The sequence below is a fragment of the Macrobrachium rosenbergii genome, chromosome 51, assembly GCF_040412425.1.
Source record: "Macrobrachium rosenbergii isolate ZJJX-2024 chromosome 51, ASM4041242v1, whole genome shotgun sequence".
Classification (NCBI taxonomy): domain Eukaryota; kingdom Metazoa; phylum Arthropoda; class Malacostraca; order Decapoda; family Palaemonidae; genus Macrobrachium; species Macrobrachium rosenbergii.
The window spans coordinates 8891316-8910875 of record NC_089791.1 but is presented as its reverse complement, the minus strand read 5'-3'; positions in this window follow the sequence as shown (position 1 = coordinate 8910875).

Sequence of the window (19560 nt, the reverse complement as noted above, 5' to 3'; positions counted from 1 at the left end):
ATCCCAAAATACTTGTTGGTAGCCGGAGGATTAATTTCTTGAGAAATCCCTTCTAAGAGGAAAAGGTTCATAAGTAATGTGTAAATATATATATATTTGTGTGTGTGTGTGTGTGTGTGTGTGTGTATGCGTGTATGTCTAATTTATAATTGTTAAACATTTTTATTTATTTTGACATATTTTTTTAACTATTAATTTTTAGGAAAGAAACATATTATTACCATCTGAGGTAGTGTTTACTTTCCAACGTTATGTTCAGTTTCGTATTCAGTAGACATTCATCCCTTTTTGTTTGATCGCATGTCCTTTCTTTCTTTTTTTTCTGTGAACGTTGTGTGTGATTGACACGTAGCAGTGCACCGTCACACTAATTGAGTTTGTTTTCATATATTTTTCGTTGCTGGAGCCTTTATTTTTACATCATTTAATGGAACACATAACCGACATGAATTGCTGACCAACATCCTGCTAAGAATGGTTCGTCCTTCATGCATTATGCATCGCACGGAGGCTGGTCTGCATCTCATGCTATATCTCACTTCAAGCTGCCAAGATGCTTCTGTGACATTCATCCTATTGATCCCGCGGCAGGAAATATCCCCTGGCAGCATCAGCTTCGGGAGCGTGACATCTTCGAAAATATTTCCAAAGGCTGTCAGTCGGGGAATCTTTCGGCGAGTTTATTGCTGTTTGCCTCGAAGCGTTGCGTAAAATGCGACGGCATTAAGACTTAACTTGGAAATTTGATGCACGATCACCTCAACCGCGATGACTCATCTGTTTCAGGATTTTAGGTTTTACAGAAGGAATGCATAAGCGCCTTTTCAGGATGCCTTGGGAATAATCGTTGGGGGTAATCGGTTATGTCCCCTGGGGTTCGATGTACAGGATAAGTCGATCTGTAATCTCGTAGAATATGACATCTGAGCGTATTGTAACATAGTATGTTAAGTACCCCTACGACATAGCTCTGCTGGTATGTTTGCGTGTAGTTTTTCTCAAACGCGTTTGAACTTCCTCCTCTTGGACCGGCACTGTTATGTTGTATTCATTCTTTTTTTTCGAAGTAAAGGTAATAGTAATTGTGAAGATGGTTCTCATACAGAGATTAGTAATGATTCAGTTCATAAATCAGGATGTTTGTTAAAAAAAAAAAAAAGTTTTTCACAGGGCAAGGATGATTTGAATGAAAACTTCATGTACAGTATATGAGAGTAATGGTGCGTCGTCATTCCCAGTAGATTCCTCGTTTAGTTTTCTACAGCTGACGGGCGAAAACTAGCGTCAGTTTGTCTGCCTTACAGTTCCGTCTTTGGTCATCAGTTTGAACCTCAGCCATTGCATTTTACTGCATGTGATCGTAGTACCTGCTGTGCATCTTTTTGCCACTTTTTATATTCAGTTGATAGTTCTTATCTATTTATAATTTTTATTTCCTTGTTTGAGTTTTGTTACTTTACTTCGGAAAACTTGGAGATACGTAGACTTCTAGTTTAGGAACTGGTAGTGGATCTTACATGTTTGTTTCTGCATATGCATATGATCCCAAGAGCAAATTACTTTTTAAAACACCGAATGAACTAGTAGTGTGCAGGAAGTAATAAGTTTTAGTATCATGTTGTTAGGTTTGTCACGTTAACTCGGACATTCTGCAATTTCATGACGCGATGCCACGATCAATGAGTGACTCTAGACTAATTTTAATTTTATTGCCGGGTGCGTGCGCCATAGCCTCTTCTTGATTAGCCTTCTACTCAAGTCTTTTGGTTTCCAAACAATCACGTAATACTGGAATATATATATGGAATATATATATATATATATATATATATATATATATATATATATATATATATATATATATACACACACACATATACATATACATTATATATATATATATATATATATATATATATATATATATATATATATATATATATATATATATGTACTGAAGTAGAGTTAGTTAATGATTAAGTGGAAAGTGCCAAATTTGAGAGTAGTCAATGTCTTTTGATTTTATTAAAATTTGCGGTGCAGTTGCTGCGAACGTTTGCGGTAAAAAAAACAGAAATACGTAATGCATTTGTAGGGGATGCTGTTGTATCGAAGGGAGTGTAATTTAATTCCAAAAATGTAGGTAGTGATTGTAATAACCACAATCTCCTCTAACTTCTCGAATTATTCACACTCTTTGGCTGCGTTTGTCACTACAAAGCCTGAGATCCAAATGTAAGGTGTTGAAAATATTCTGAAGTCCGTAGCAGAATTCGAAACCGCATCCGGAGTAGCAGAAAGAGGTCACGTCAACGACCTGGCTACGTGAACAGGTCGGTAACGTGACCTCTTGCTGATACTCCGGATGCGGGTTCGAATTCTGCCACGGACTTCAGAATGTCTTCAACATCTTGCATTTGAATCTCGGGCTTTGCAGTGACAACCATATCCAAAAAAGTGTGAGGAATTCGAGAGGTTAGGAGGGCATTAGTAAAAAGTGCCAGTAGATTCTGTGTAGATGTAGTGTGTATCTTTATTATTGAAAAGGCCTTTTACTGAATATCCGTTAGATAAATGACCAGTTTGCTCCTGACAGAACATTTTATTCATTTATTTATTATCAAGTAGTTGAACGAGACCGCTAATTCCCATCTCTAGAGCCAAAGCGCTTTCTTGAAGGATTGATACTTAAGTGTGAATAGAAAAGGGGGTAAGGTAAAGCCGAATGAGTTAGACAGCTGTTGGAAAGAAACCAGAGGGAGCGGATTAAAAATAGAGGTAGGAAGCACTGTTGCTTGGCTGAAAGGTCACTGCAGTGAATCTCAAGAACCGTTTACAGAGTGCCGCACAAGGCACATTGTAAGCGGTGATTCCCAGTGTGAATACCGCTGTCTTTTTGAAGGAAGTTTTTAAAGATTAATTAGCTGAATTTTGAAAGTAAGTAAATCGACAAATAAAAAAAATTTTCACCTGAACATGCCATCCTCAAAACTTTTTCGATTATTTTCGTAAAGAAGTGGATATGCATAACGAGATTCTATACAGACTGTACATTTTCCCCTTTTCTTTGAAATTAGGTAGGATGTGCAAATTTTATTTCTGAATATGAAACCATAACTTTAAAAGGATTTATATATATATATATATATATATATATATATATATATATATATATGTATGTATATATATATATAATAAAATATATATATATATATATATATATACAGCATATATAAACGTGTGTGTAAATATTCACGAACATTAAGCTACAAATCTTGTTTAATATCCATTTGTAACTTAGTGTTTGTGAATATAAAAAATGTCACGGTGATTTGATGAAATTTCATGTACATTTATATATATATATATATATATATATATGTGTGTGTGTGTGTGTGTGTGTGTGTGTGTGTGTACATATATATATATATATATATATATATATATATATATATATATATATATATATATATATATATATATATTGAATCGACTAGTCACGACGATATTTGTTTCTATTGACATATGTCAACTAGTGTTATCCGAAATAAGACCTAGAAGGGCAGTATTCTCATTATCTTAATTTCCCTAACCAGTTGTGACATAAGAATGAAATGAAAAAACTTTTACTGATAGTATCCGATATGTCCTGTTGACGGCATAACTTTCAGTGTGTCCTCTACCTGTTGTCCTGGAGAAAGGTGGCCTCTCCCCACCTCTCTTCATATTCAAAAGGGATTTTTTAGTCTTCTCCCCACCATGTGAGCGCTCCGCTCAAATCTTTCTCTTTCCGTAGTATCTGTTGTGTGGGATTCCTGTTGGGTTTCAAGATTTCGGTTTCCTTTGTCTCGACAGTCAGATTCTTCCTAAGGGTTTCCTCTTCAAATGATAACTCAGAGATTATGCTGATAGTACAGAGTGAGCATGGATGTAACAGGAAACAGGCAAGATGTTTTTCTTTCTAGCCTGATAGCGTAGGGTTTTTGAACAATACAAAGAACATACTGATATCGTATTAATATTTTAGATTATTGTTTTTACGTTCCTCTCTTAAAATCATTCAACTGAACTTTAAAATTAGTTTTTGATTCGGTTCACTCTCCAACTAGCTTTATCACACGGGTCATCCAGTCTAATACAATATTCCCCAGCTAAAGCTTTCATGAAGGCATCATTATCCTGTTGTAAGGACAATGTTTACCTATGATGACGTAGATTAAATAACAGTCCTTCGTAAGTCATTTATCCACTCCTTCGTAAGATGTTGTTAAACTAATCTGTCGTAGGATGGTGTCCACTTGCTCAATCTTTGGGAGTTGTTTACTTACTTATAAGGGAACTATTTTTTATACTGTCCTAAGGAAGTCTGTTCACCTAATCTGCGTTAGTGTTGATTACGTAGCTCGTTTTAAGGGGTGGCATATTATAAAATTGCCCTCAGGAGACCTTTTACCTAACGTGAGCTATACTACATACCTGACCTGTTAAAGGCGTGCTTGTAGTAGGGCCAGCCTATACTTCACCAGCACAGTTGTACTACTGTATATGCTTCCAAGTGTCATTAGATGCGCCTCTCGGCTTTTTTTCCTCCTATCTGCAATAACAGTTGGCATCTTAATTATGATAGCTACATTCTGGTGTTATGAGTTTTGCAATATCGTAAAATTTTAGAATGATTTTTGTTATAGTACCTATATTTTTTTACTATGATTAAAATATGTTTAATTATTTAAACCTGGAGGAATGTAGCCAGAAGGGTACAATCTTACGGTTTTACAGCAAGTTTTAGGAATGACGCTGCTAACCCTAGGACATTTTATCTTGACCCCAGTGGATGTTGTACCCATTAAAACCGGAAGGACTATTGGGTGGTAGGTCAGACATAAGTTGAATGCTGCACCTCTCAGCCACTAGGACCACTTTTGTTGATAGCATCCTATTCACGTTATAGTCGCCACGTTCTTACGTATACACACACAGACACACACACAGACACATATATATGAGAATATATACACACACACACACACAAACACACATATATATATATATATATATATATATATATATATATATATATATATATATATATATGCTAATGCAATTGACTGGCAACACTTTCAGTATCTCTGTATCAAAAGTACAATTATATAACACGAAAACAATAACTGATCGCACCCGTATGAATACATACACACACACACATATATATATATATATATATATATATATATATATATATATATATATATATATATATATATATATATGTGTGTGTGTGTGTGTGTGTGTGTGTGTGTGTGTGTGTGTGTAAGTGTGTGTTTACAGTAAGATTGTGAAATCAAATCCTTTCAGGGAATTCGTGAAATCACCTATTCACTTAGGAACATTTGATCCCCGAAGGGCTAGTACTAAACACGGCGAAAACGTGATTCATCTACACTGTTTCACCCTATTTAGTACCTGTTTAGTACTAGCCCCTCGGGGATTAAATGTGTTTCGCAGTGTTTAGTACTAGCCTCTCGGGGATTATGTGTTTTGCCGTATTTAGTACTTCCCCTCGAGGATCAACTGTCCTTAAGTGCATTTGATCCCCGATGGGCTAGTACTAAACACGGTGAAACACATTTGATCTCCGAGGGGCTAGTACTAAACACGGCGAAACAACGTAGATGAATCACTGTTTCTCCGTGTTAGCCTCTCGGGGATCAAATGTCCGTAAATGAATAGTTGATTTCACGAATCTCCTGAAAATTTCAGGGATTTTGTGAATTCCCTGGTTTCATAGTCTTACTGTAACACAAACATGCATGTGTGATCTGACATTGTTGCGTGATCTACTTTACCTTTTCTCCATTTTTTTCGTGCATTGCTTATCTGCTCTTTTGCCTGTCAATTTTCTGTTTGTAATTAAGTGTAGGATTTCCTTTTTATTTTCAAGATTCGTTTGAGTCATATTTCGATATAAAATGTACTTCCATGATATAACAGTTTCATGTGACATTTATTGTTGGATTAACCACAATTTTATGTCTTTGTCGAGACACCGGTAATTAGCATTTATTTAAATTTGAGCATTATCCTAATAATTAGTATAGTTTACTTTACATTTTGACCTTATTTCATGAACCGGAAGTTTCATGCGACATTTGGACGTTATGCTTGTAATAAGTATATTTAGCGAAACCTTTTGTCATTCTTTATTTAATTATTACATTCTATGTGTATTTTTGAGATTGAATCTTTTTTTGTTTCATTTTTGTAATGAAACTTTTCTGCTTTTCTAAATGTTCATTTAGTATAGCATGTTTAAGATCATTCACTGTCTTTTTTTTTCCACAAAAATAGAAAATAAAATTATTTTGCTTAATGTCATTTCTGTTTTTGAGTAAAGTCTGATATCTGAATACGCTTTGAGTCATTTAATTCTTGATTTTTGACCATGGGTTTGTATCGGGCCTAATTTTGTTTATGCTACAAAAACGGTGATAGATAAAGCAACCGCACTATGTTTAGGTGATTTGAAAGACAGCTGTGTATTTTCTTGGCTTCTTTGAGAGCAGACGTATGCCGTTAACTGTCTGTGATCATAGAACTTACGAAAATCAGAAGTAAAAGAATTACTCACAGTGGATGACTAATTTTTGTACAACTCGGATTGACAATTTGCGATTTGCCAACCCTCAGTTCGCAAGGTTTCCAGAAATGTATTGTATTTGAGTCTTCCAAGAGAGGAAAAAATTGTGCATGAGGTTAATGCAACCAAAATGGATTATAGCAGTTTTCTACACCATTTTAATGCCGTTTTTACTAAATGAGGACACGTTTTTAATCATTCTGTATTTATTGTCAGGGCAGTTATGGAACAGGTCAAAGTCCCTGATAACTTAAGGAATATTTTGGAAAGGAAGGTCAATAACTACTGTATAAAGAGTTCTTAGTTTATTGGTGAGTGACAGGAAGTAGTTACCCAGTATTTACACTAGATCACTCTAATTTGCTTAAGTACCCCACAGTGTCAGTGGCTTTTAAAGCCCAACTAGTACATACCACAAGGTTCAAGTAGAGGTAGGGGCACAAAGAACGGCTGCTTCTAGAAACTGTTCCCAGTCCCTAAGGAAGTGTTCTGTTGGAATTGTGTATTTCGAGTTTTCCAAACTGTTGCTCGTAACTTTAAGTACAAAATATAATTGAATAACGAAGCAACTTCAGTATTTTTAAATATTCAAGGAAGTGTCTTCGAATATGGAGAAAGTTTGAAATCAAAGGCCATCATTAAGTTGACTTAGTCAATACGTGACAGAAGATGATAAGTGGAAGCATGTTGCGAATGAATTCATGGATCAAAAAAGGCAGGAGGTGCGATAGCTAATACTAACATGAACAACCATAGACCGGTTATATTAACCTGAAGTAAGAAAAGTTGGTTATATATATATATATATATATATATATATATATATATATATATATATATTTATATATTTATATATATATATATATATATATATATATATATATATATTTTTTGTTTATGTATATATATATATATATATATATATATATATATATATATATATCTTAGTATAGTCAAATTTTTTACATTTGGAATTATTTCACGTATGTTTATGTACTATATATTATATATATGACATATGTACTATATATGTATATGTATATACGAGTATATACATATATATGGGGGTTACCTATAGCATAGTCATTCGAATGCATTACTGAAGGTTATATTTGAATTATTTCACGTATGTGGTGTAATTTTCAATTACGTTTTGCCTTGCATAGCTATTGACCATTGAAATTTGTCTTGCAGTGTTTGAGCACATAATATTGGTTCGCTAACAAACACCGGTGTCCCAGTCGCGGAGTAAGGGAAGTGTTGTTTGAATTCTGTGCAGATGGACGTGCTGCTTTGCCTTTACGTGATATGAGACAGCGAACGAGAGAAAGAAAGAGAGAATGTGAATGAGTGGTATTGTTCAGTGGAGATACGTTATTGACTCAGGAAAAAAGAAGATAATATATTATCAGATCATAAATGAGTGTGTTAGCGAGAAAATAATAGACGGGGATAGGAGCAGGCCTAAGGATGTTGAATAAAGTGGAAAAGCGATTTACTGATGAATAGAGAAGAAAAATGACTAGAAGACGTTTGGATGGCATAGAGTAAGAATTGCAGTGAAGTGGAAAGTTAATGTGTAAAGAGACTGATAGTCCAAATACTCTTTAAACCAACACTCCTTTATGGAAATGAAATCCGATGTGTCTTAAGTCTCTGCCGCGTATTTATATGTGAAGTGGGGAAACTTTAAAATAATTACACTTACGAAAAGGTGAACTTAGGTGAAAAGAATTGTGTAAGTAATAAGAAATTATTGATATATGTGGGATGGCTTCGTCATATGGAGGACTTTAGGAACCTGCAAAAAAATCCTATTGCTGAATCTGTGTATTATTAAGAACTATTACCATGATCTCTAATGAAGCTTGAGAATATGCGCCCTGTCGAAGTATATATTGATTTTTCTGTTTTTGTGTATTTATTGCAGCTGTAATCAGCTTTCTTCTTGTTATCATTATATTGCTAGGGTGATCAGATGCAGCATACTGGACTCAGGTACTCTGTTTTTATTATGTAAAATGCCTTGAGTTTCAGATGTCATGATCGATATGACTCATAACAATCGTAATCCTCGTATTTTCACCAAAGATCCGCTTAAAGAAAATGCGAGGGAAGTCATCGGAAATGGTCTTGGTTTTCGTTTTTTAATCAAGAATTTTGTGGCTGTTCCACGAGCTGATTCGAACCCCTGGCGGAAGATGTTTAACATCACGCCATCCTTCGTGTCTTCCTCCCATTCGGTTTTGTTAGAGAGGACATTATTTCTTTCCTCCTGACGATTTCTATCACTCGCTCTCTCGGGATGTGTTCAGACTGCACCCTGAAGTATTGGCATCTTGTTTTAAGACGGATTGCGCCTCGAGTCCTGTTAGACAGCGTTATTGCCTTGTTTTCCAAAGTAGTAGTGGCTCTTCTTTTATCGTATTATGCGCTGCTTAGACGTTATGTATAAGCGAAAATTATGTTTGTATGTATATATATATATATATATGCGCATATATATATATATATATAATATATACATGCACAATCATTAAACAAAAATGAATAAAAATCTGATATGCATATATATATATATATATATATATATATATATATATATATATATATATATGTGTGTGTGTGTGTGTGTGTGTGTGTGTGTGTTTATAACTGAATCACGAAAATATGGAATGTGATGAATATATAAATAAAGATAAAATCCACGAAGAAACGGAAAACACTGGAGTGCTGCGAGGCCTTTCGACGCCAGGTCCTTTACTTAGCAGACTCACACAGTCTGCTAAGTAAAGGACCTAGCGTCGAAAGGCCTCGCAGCATCCCAGTGTTTCCGTTTCCTTCGTGGATTTTATCTTTATTTATATGTATGTGTGTGTGTTTGTGTTTATTTGTTTGTTTGTTTCTTTGTAAAACCATAGGCTGTTTTATCTCAGTAGGCCCGTAGCTATCTTTTCTTCTACATACTTATGTCTTGGGGTGATTCTTAATTTCTAGTTAGACCGGTCGGAATTTTTTATATTAAACCTGTTAACCGGTGAAGTCTTGAAGCCTTAATAACATGACTTCGGATCACCGCTTTAGGTACGAAAGGGAAATTAATGATTTCATTGTCCTTGTAAGTAAGGACATACTTGTATGACGTAATACAAGTATGGTGAAATGCAGATGTATGAGATGCGATCGGAAAAGCTGAGATTCTCGTAATTACAGTGAAAAGAGAGTCCAGAAATGTGCTTATAGCCTATGATCCAAACACTTTCCCTGTCTGTTGACACAGGTCTTCCATCTCGAAAAACCTCTAGGTTTAATTGTGAGGTTATTGTAAAAGAAGTTTTTAACTTTCTTACTCAGCGAGCAGATTCGATAAACATCTCATTCTCAGACAAAATATTTTGAACGTCTTCACTATTAGAGGTTTTACGAATGTTGTCCTTTAGTTCGTAGTCCTTTTAGGTACGTAATTACCTTATGCTTCAGTGTAATCTGTAATTTCCGGCTTTCCTTCCGCACCACGATACGTCCTCCAATCTGGGAAGCTGGAATTCTAGGAAACCAGTGGTGATCATCCTCTATTTCTCCTGAGTCTTCATTCTCAGGTTGAAGAATTTATCATAAAGGAAAGGGGAGGGGGGAAGTGGATTCAGCAGCGAATCAGTTATTAAAGTGTGACTGTGGCAGTGACCGTTGTGTTGTTTTTTCCTGTTTGGATCCACCCCTGTTGGTTGAAACACCCATGATGTCATATATATATATATATATATATATATATATATATATATATATATATATATATATATATATATATATATATATAAATTATATATATATATATTTATATATGTAAGTGTATTATATATATACATATATAGATATTTTATATATATATATACATATATATATATATATAATAATCTATTTATTTTATATATATATATATATATATATATATATATATATATAAAATAAATAAATTTATTTTCTCCTTTTATTTTCCTTTTGAATTTTAATTGTATTATTTTTTATACATTCCTGATGCTTGTTCTGGCACTCGGCCCTAAGAATCACAGTCATATTTATGTTTAAATATTTCTTAACGAAATAAATGTCTACACCTTAAAATTCATAATCGTAGGAGTGGATAATAAAATAAATATTTTTCTTTTCATTTCCATGGACTCCCTTCTTATTTCATTGTGCTTCATTACCTTACTGTTACAACTCTCTCTCTCTCTCTCTCTCTCTCTCTCTCTCTCTCTCTCTCTCTCTCTCTCTCTCTCTCTCTCGTTATTATTTATATACACATACATATGCGTGTGTATGTGCATACACGCATATGTTTACTTATCAGCATATATATATATATATATATATATAATGTATATATATGCATATATATATATACATATATATATATATATATATATATATATATATATATATATATATATATATATATATATATATATATATATATATATATATATATGTATATTTGTATGTATGGTTGTATTTATGTACGTGTTTTTACACATACAAAGGCCGGCGTATTTTAGTGCTTGTGTGTTTTCCTAGATATACAAACTCTCTCTCTCTCTCTCTCTCTCTCTCTCTCTCTCTCTCTCTCTCTCTCTCTCAACCTCCCCTCTTGTTTTATCAGTTCCCTTTCCCACCGATTCTCTCACCTCCCGATATCGAAAAAATTTAGATAACATCTGGGGAGTAATTCTGCCTAGTCATCACTAGTCCCTTCTTGTTCATGTTAGCAGCCGAATGGTTCTCTGGTGGTTATGTATTTGTTTTCGTATTTATTTGCTGTAGTTTGATATATTTTTCAATGTTTTCTTTAAGAGAATCTTTAACTTGAACGAAATTCCTTTGCATTCATTTTTTACCGAAATTATTCAATGTATCTTGGTTTTATATTTTGGGTTCATATTCTGATTTGTAGAATTTATACATAGTTAGTATCATTGAGTGACTATCCATTCTCCAGTCTTTGTAACATCGAAGTACTTGAAGTGACCCACAACTTTGTTGTATTTAGATAACCGTGGTTGCTTATTGTGTATTGCTTGCGTCGTGAGAATAATGATTATAGCAGTCTTTTTTTTTATTTTATTTTTACTTTTGCTGTTTAGATTTGGATTTTGTTGCATAAAAGTGTCTTAATCAAAGTTCCCCATAGAACAATGCTTTGAAAATCCTTGTTATCTGCATCTGAGGATTGTATATAGAAACTGTTATCTTATATTACTGACTTATGAAAATGAAGCGTGTATTTAGCGGGAGAATTTTTCAGTAACTAATTTTAGTCGTAAAAATAAATTGCTGGACTTTTTAGGGACGATGATAATAAAGTAGTTATTGGGCTTTTCATTTTTATGTTTGCCAGGTGGTTTTTCATACCAAACTATAAACATGATTATTTACAGACTCTCAGAATGCTGCTATCTATATTAATCATCAGTCTCCTCTCTCTCTCTCTCTCTCTCTCTCTCTCTCTCTCTCTCTCTCTCTCTCTCTCTCTCTCTCTCTCTCTCAATATATATATATATATATATATATATATATATATATATATATATATGTATGTATATATATATATATATATATATATATATATATATATATATATACATACATATATAATGTTAAAGTATATGTTAAGATTCTAAGGATCAAAATCTGGTAAAACTGGATCAAATACTTCATGGAGATCGGTAGTCTTTTTACTGACTACTATTACTATAAGACGAAATGCCAAGTCGTATTCATTACGTTTATTTTATAGTATTAAGTTTCATTTTTATCATATAATTTTTATAGTTGTACATAGAGCTCTCTGTTAGCTCAATCTTTTTTTACATTTGTTAGACAAACCAGTTCTTACAGAAATTCCAATAAATTCAGATGTATGTACTCTTTGGCACCTTCGATTAACTTTTGGTCAGCAAATACAAATTCCTAGGCTTAGTAGTTGGAAAATAATTGTGGCCGGGACTTGACTTGTTTTCCTGAAAAACTGTTTTACAGCTTATAGATAAACGCACGAACAAACAACCACAGATGAGTCTATACACCCGGGCCCATTTTTTCTCACCTGTCATTAGATGCGCGAGGGTGCTAGGAGATTTTTCCTCCTTTGAGTAAATGTGGGGCATATTTACCTTCCTTAAAAGCCGCCCCGGAGACTGAACCCTATTATTACAGCGCCGTCAGTAGCTGAAATAAGCCTGCCGGTGAAGCCCGCCGATTGTGGCATTCGTTGAGAGTGGTACTTGAAGGAGCTCCCCATTGTTAGGACGTCCATTAAATAATCCAAATGCTTAAATGTTTCGCATGTGTCAACGGGGGAAACCGGCGTGGGATAAGGACAGGTGGTGCCAGTGATAACATTAGCCATGGATGACGTTGCACCAGGTTGTCCCCCCTTCCTGTTCGTCTCCCTCTTTTCCCCTCCTCATCTTTATTCCCCTCTTCCCTTCCTTTCGTAACTATTAAGTGTTCTTCTTCTCCTCTTCTTGTCTGTCTTTTTCTTACCTTCAGGTTTTACAAAAACTTCTCCTTTTATTATATGCTTTGCACCGCCTGGTTTTTAGTTCTCCTTCCTTTTTTTTAATTCCAGATCCTTTATGATTTATCTTTTACTTCATGCCCTATCTTTTGCTGGTTAACTTTTTCTCTGGATTTCTCCCTGCGTTTGCGTTTTCTGAAAGATTTTTCATACTTTACATTTTATCATTTGCACTTCATCCCTGTCTGTATGTATTTTACAATATATCTATTGATTTCATATATATCTTTGCGCTTGGTTCCTTTCAGGACAGTATGCTGTTCTAAGAGATGTTTCTCTTGCTTTACGGATTTACGCAAATACAAGTAAACTCATCCACAGTCTTACATCTATCTGTCTGCTATCTACCAACTATTATATGCTGTACATACATATATGTTTTTCCCTGTATGTATATATATATATATATATATATATATATATATATATATATATATATATATATATATATATATATATATATCTCACACACATTCCTTTGCACTGAATCACCCCTGCAGATGGAGGGAACGTTCAGGTTTTGGCAGGCATTTTAGAATGTTCTTTTTAATCTTGTGCCCTTTTTCAAATTGTTGCAACCCACCTCAGTCGACTAGTTACTAAATCAGAACTCGTAGCTTATGACAATGGAACCACCATGAGCTCCTCGAGGAACGGGCCTAAATCACCTCTTCCCGTAGCTAGAGAGTAACACCTGAAGCGAATGACTCTTGTGGTCGCGACCTACGAAAGCGATTTAGCGTTGCAGGGTGGCTTGACCATGCAGATAGGGAAATTTCTCAAAGCCATTTATTTTAATGAGAATTGGCTGTAAAATGATCCTTAAAATGATGCATTAGCCTGTTTTGTAGGTGCATATGGTATTCGTGGTATGTATAAATATAAAAATTTCAAATATACGTATATACATGTGTGTGTATATATATATATATATATATATATATATATATATATATATATATATATATATATATATATATATATATATATATATATATATATATATATATATATATATATATATTTGTAAAACTTCGCGTGCAAAAATTTACGTACCACAAATAGGATATTCTAAATCTTCATTTCAAGATTCATTTTGTAGCCAGTTTTGATTATAGCAAATGCCTTTTTAAGAAATTGCCCTCTCTGCATATGCATATATATATATATATATATATATATATATATATATATATATATATATATATATATATATATATATATATATATATATATATACTGTATATATATATATATATATGTATATAATTCAAAATTAATATTTTACTTACAGGTTAATTTATGTGCGGTAGAGCATTGATTATCCACGGTGTTATAACCCATCTCCTGAACGTGCGACATCACAGAAATTCGACAACCGCTGAGAGCCCCCCATTATTTCGATGGGGACATTATCATCATGCCATCTGCGAAGTCAGATTATTATTTATCAATCAGCGGAGAACAAACTCTGTTATAGAGTGCGCAGATCGGCTCCGTGGATAATGAAAGGGAACGACACTGGTTGCGCTTGTTTGAGTAATAATACCGCCGTTAATTCTCGTAGTCGTCTGTTTCGCCGATGTAACGTGGCATTACGTAATTGGCATGTTAGGAATTAAAAATGTTATTCACATTTGCTAGTGATGTTATATCAGAGAGTTTGTATATTTCTATTTCTGCAGGTTGGTACTTTTCCTCTGTTATTCATACATTTTTGCGCAACAGACTGCAGTGAACTTCTTGGTTGTCTTTAATTTAAATAGCCCGATTTATAATTCGTTGTGTTTGCGTAGATACAGGTCCCATACTTAGCGGTCATTTTATAATCATCCTTTAAACTTGAATGTGAATTTTATTTTACATGTAAACAATATCTTTGCATTCATATATCTTTCCACTATAAAATTCGTCTCGCGTATTTCATCTGATTTCGACGAATTTTAGAGTAGATAATGTGTTCTTTTCAAAGTTGAGATTTGTAATCGAAAAATTTAGTGTAGAAATTCTTTCCGGTTTTCTTATTTCAAGCAAAACATTTCTGCTTACGTGGAGATTTTTACATCTCTCCCTTATGATTTATGGTGTTCCTGATTTCACAGTATTCTATGAAATGTTCGCATTAGTCTGCAATGCTTTTATTACAAGCTTTAACATCAAGTCCAATGATGGCCCTTTTCCACAATGCATAGTGAGTCTGTGACACCCCGCCGCAGTCTTGTTATTTTCACGTGTCTGTAACATTCATTCTCTTTTGACTTATGACAACTGTAACCAGCTCCCACTTCGTTTTCCTCATGGTTCATTAGGTTGTGATGAATGTCTACGTAAAATTTAAAAAAAAAATGAGTTTTATTTCTGTAAAAAACTATAATACAACTTTTATTTGCTAGCTGAACCTTGAATATCGGAAAAGGGCCAATATCAATCATTTATTTTCAGTACGACAGTTTTCATAGTGTACCGATAGGAAAAACAGATATTAAAACTGTGTATGGTCAAATATTGGGAGCTGGATTCGAATGTGATAGACACCGAATTTTATTAAGATAAAACATAACATATCGTTCTAATATATTCTCTGACTGTCTAATTGAGTCAGTAATTGTCACCAAAAATAGGGTCTGCATTTATATCACTTACAAACACATACATATATATATATATATATATATATATATATATATATATATATATATATATATATATATATATATATATATATATATGTATATATATATATATATATATATATATATATATATATATATATATATATATATATATATTTACACACAATATAATACATATACGTTTTTAGATATATATACACATATATATCTTATATATCTTCTTCTTCTTTTACTTTTAACGTGCTTTTATTCCCATTTTTGTATGGGGTAAGTAATGTAAGGACTTTTTTTGATTTGGCTCTGGGGTAGACCTGTGGTCCCGATCGGCTGCCTGCCTGACATCGCTTAGACCCCGGTACGTATGTTTCATGTATCATACCATGACCCAACGCCCTTTCTTCCCAGCAGCGAGAAGTTATTGCGCGGGTATGGCGAGAGTTCGAGACGTGAGATGTTTTGTTATGTTTTTTAGAAGGTGTTGTAGTGGCTTTGTTTGTGTGTGTATTTAGTCTGTAACATCCATTCGCTTTTTACAAACCTATCCGTTGATTACATATATAATCCCGGGATGTCTACACGGATAGCAAAAGTGTCTGCCTCTCTGACCAGTCGGCTGCGGGTTTTGAACCCGCGCCACAGACCTCTGAAGTCCGAAGCTGCTGCTGTAACTGACTGAGCCACCGAGGCCTCTACATATATATCTTATATATATAGTATACAATATATATATATATTATAATATATATATATATATATATATATATATATATATATATATATATATATATATATATACACTCGATATATTAGTTAAAAGAAAGTAGATTATTTAGCCAAATCCTTATATTCTAGCAAAGCATAAAGCTATAGAAAGGAACTGATTTTGGGAAAATTATATATATATATATATATATATATATATATATATATATATATATATATATATATATATATATATTATATAACATATATTCTTATGTATACATATATACTTATACATATGTATAGATATATTTAATTATAAGTGTCTATCCAACAGTGGAACAAATGGAAAAAGAATGGGAGAAAACAATTGACAGTAATTTTAGTACTGATTCATATTGTTATCGGAGTTGCTGTCTTTAAAAATTAAGTTAAAAGGATCCAGTAAAGATGGAATTATATAGCTTAAGAAAATTCGTTTTCATGGAGCCCATGTTGGTTTAAAACGCAGTCAGTAGGATTCTAACCTAATGAAGATTCTAAGGATGTCTTACGTTTTTGTTTTGGACCCTTTTTAAAGTTTAACGGAGCATAGAGACAACTAGATAATCCCGGGGAGCCGAAATCGTGTTACACAGCATGATCATCATTATGATCCTCACTTCGGGACGATTCCGACGATATTTAATTTTCCTGTTTCGGAATTATTACTTTATAAGGAGTTATCGGGCTTCAGACATAGGTAACAGCCATTTTTATTTGCAGTAGATAAATTTGCTTCAACTTGCGAGTTAATATACGTACAGTTTGATGAATGATTTATGTATATTTTAAGAATATGGCGTATAGTTTGTTGTTAATTTTTCGTGCATATTTCTCTTTCATTTAAATAATGCATTCCATTTCGTCATGTCTTCGGTGCGAGAAGACGAAGGAGTTCCAGGTGAGAGAGAGAGAGAACTCCTGTCTCGGCAGACGTTCGTTAAGTAGTAGAAGGCAGTTGAGTAAACGAACCCTTAATGTTATTTAAACACTCGAAAAAGTCTCGGAACATCGCTCGCAGGAAAGAAAAAAGATAACTAAGAAAGAAAAGACGAGAGATTTGCTGTTGGCGCTCTGAGGCAAAACAGAGTTGGTTTAAGCGCCGTTAAGGAGGTTGGCATTGTATGAAGAAACCATCACTACAACACACAACTCGAATAGGATTGTTGTCTTTCGTCATATTTTTCTTTTATTTTTCTCTTAAATCAACATAAGGGATAAAGAAATTTCCCGTGTTCCTCTTCATTCTACAACTGACTCGCATCCGTTTACAGCTGCTGATTGTGGCCTGTTCGAGCGCTGGCGAACTTGGGTTCCCGACGGTGGAGGTCAGTATATTAAGCTAAAACATTATCCATCAGTGTATGTAATAATTTTGCTAATAGTTATGTGTATGGACATGAAGTATGTCTTCAGGTTTGTTTGCCGCGGCCATTTTTAAAGTACCGAGAATTGTAATTCGTTCTGAAATTCAGTTGACCAGTGAAATAAAAAAAAAAAAAAGGGAAAACTGAGCTCGGAACAGACAGGTACTAGTTAAATTTGTGAACAATAGCTGGTTATGAAGAATACCGTAGTTAATAAATGATGTTTATGCCTCTATTCTCCAGTTTTCATAATAATTGTCGGGAGGAATGGCTATCATTATGTTTGGTTTTACAGTTATTGCTATGATATGGACGAATGTACTATGATAGTCAGCTCAGATTTGTAAAGTCTCTCTCTCTCTCTCTCTCTCTCTCTCTCTCTCTCTCTCTCTCTCTCTCTCTCTCTCTCTCTCACAGAGTACTGGGAAAAGCCGGTCGTATAAATAAGAAACAAGAAAGATATCCCGTACTTTCATTATTGAAAAATAGAAAAACTGTGTAACCTTTTCCTTTTTATATATTGAACTAAAACTGAGTTTGAATCAGTAGCTCATAGAAATAATGTTTCCATACATTTTTACTGTTTTCAGGTGACGTCAGAGTGAACACTTCAAAAGGCGTATCATGATTTGTAGCTGGACGGACTCTTTTAAGCCCTAACTCTTTCACTGATTTGTCAAATGAAAATTGATGTAGTGTTTAAGAATCAATTTGCGCTACGGAAAAGAGCTTTTTTAGTAACAAATTATATATATATATATATACATATGTATATATGTTATAATATGTATATATACATAATATATATACAGTATGTATATATATATATACAGTATATATATATATATATATATATATATATATATATATATATATATATATATATATATATTAAGGACGTAAAGAGAGGCTGAAGAATGGAAAGACAGCTGGAACTGATGTAACTTTTATGCACAAGGGTAAAAGTGGGATTGTGTGACTGACCGGGGTGTTTAAGGTATGGCTGGAAGATGGAAAGGTTCCAGAGGAATGGAAGAGAGGAATAATTGTTCCTACGTATTATATAAGGTAAAAGGTGCAGAGATAGGTGTAGGATTGAATTTTGATTAAGAACATAAGACAAGATGTAAAGACTGACAGGTAGGAACAGCGTGGGTATAGAAAATGAAAAACATGTGTACGAAGATGTTTGTTTTGCAGCAATTACATGTAACGTTCGAAGGTAAAGGATTTAAAGTATGCGTGGCAAAACATGGACCTACAGAAAGCTTATCACTGAATCACTGAATCGATGGAGAGGCAGTGTGATAAGTGTTGAGCAGCATGGTATCGAAGGTGCGATGCTGGATGTGACTCAAGGTTTTTATAAAGGCTTTGAAGTGCATATGGGTGTGTAGTGTGGCTGGTTTTGGGTGTTGTCATGGCTATTTAATATCTCTAGAAATCGAGTGAAGTGATAAGTTGGAGAATGAGCACTTGATACAGGTGCAAAGGAAATGAAGCATGAGTGGAGTGTGGAATGGTTAATATTTGTAGACGATGCTTTACCAAATGGAAATAGTGAAGAGAAGCTACAGATGCTAGTGAAATTTTGGAAGAGTA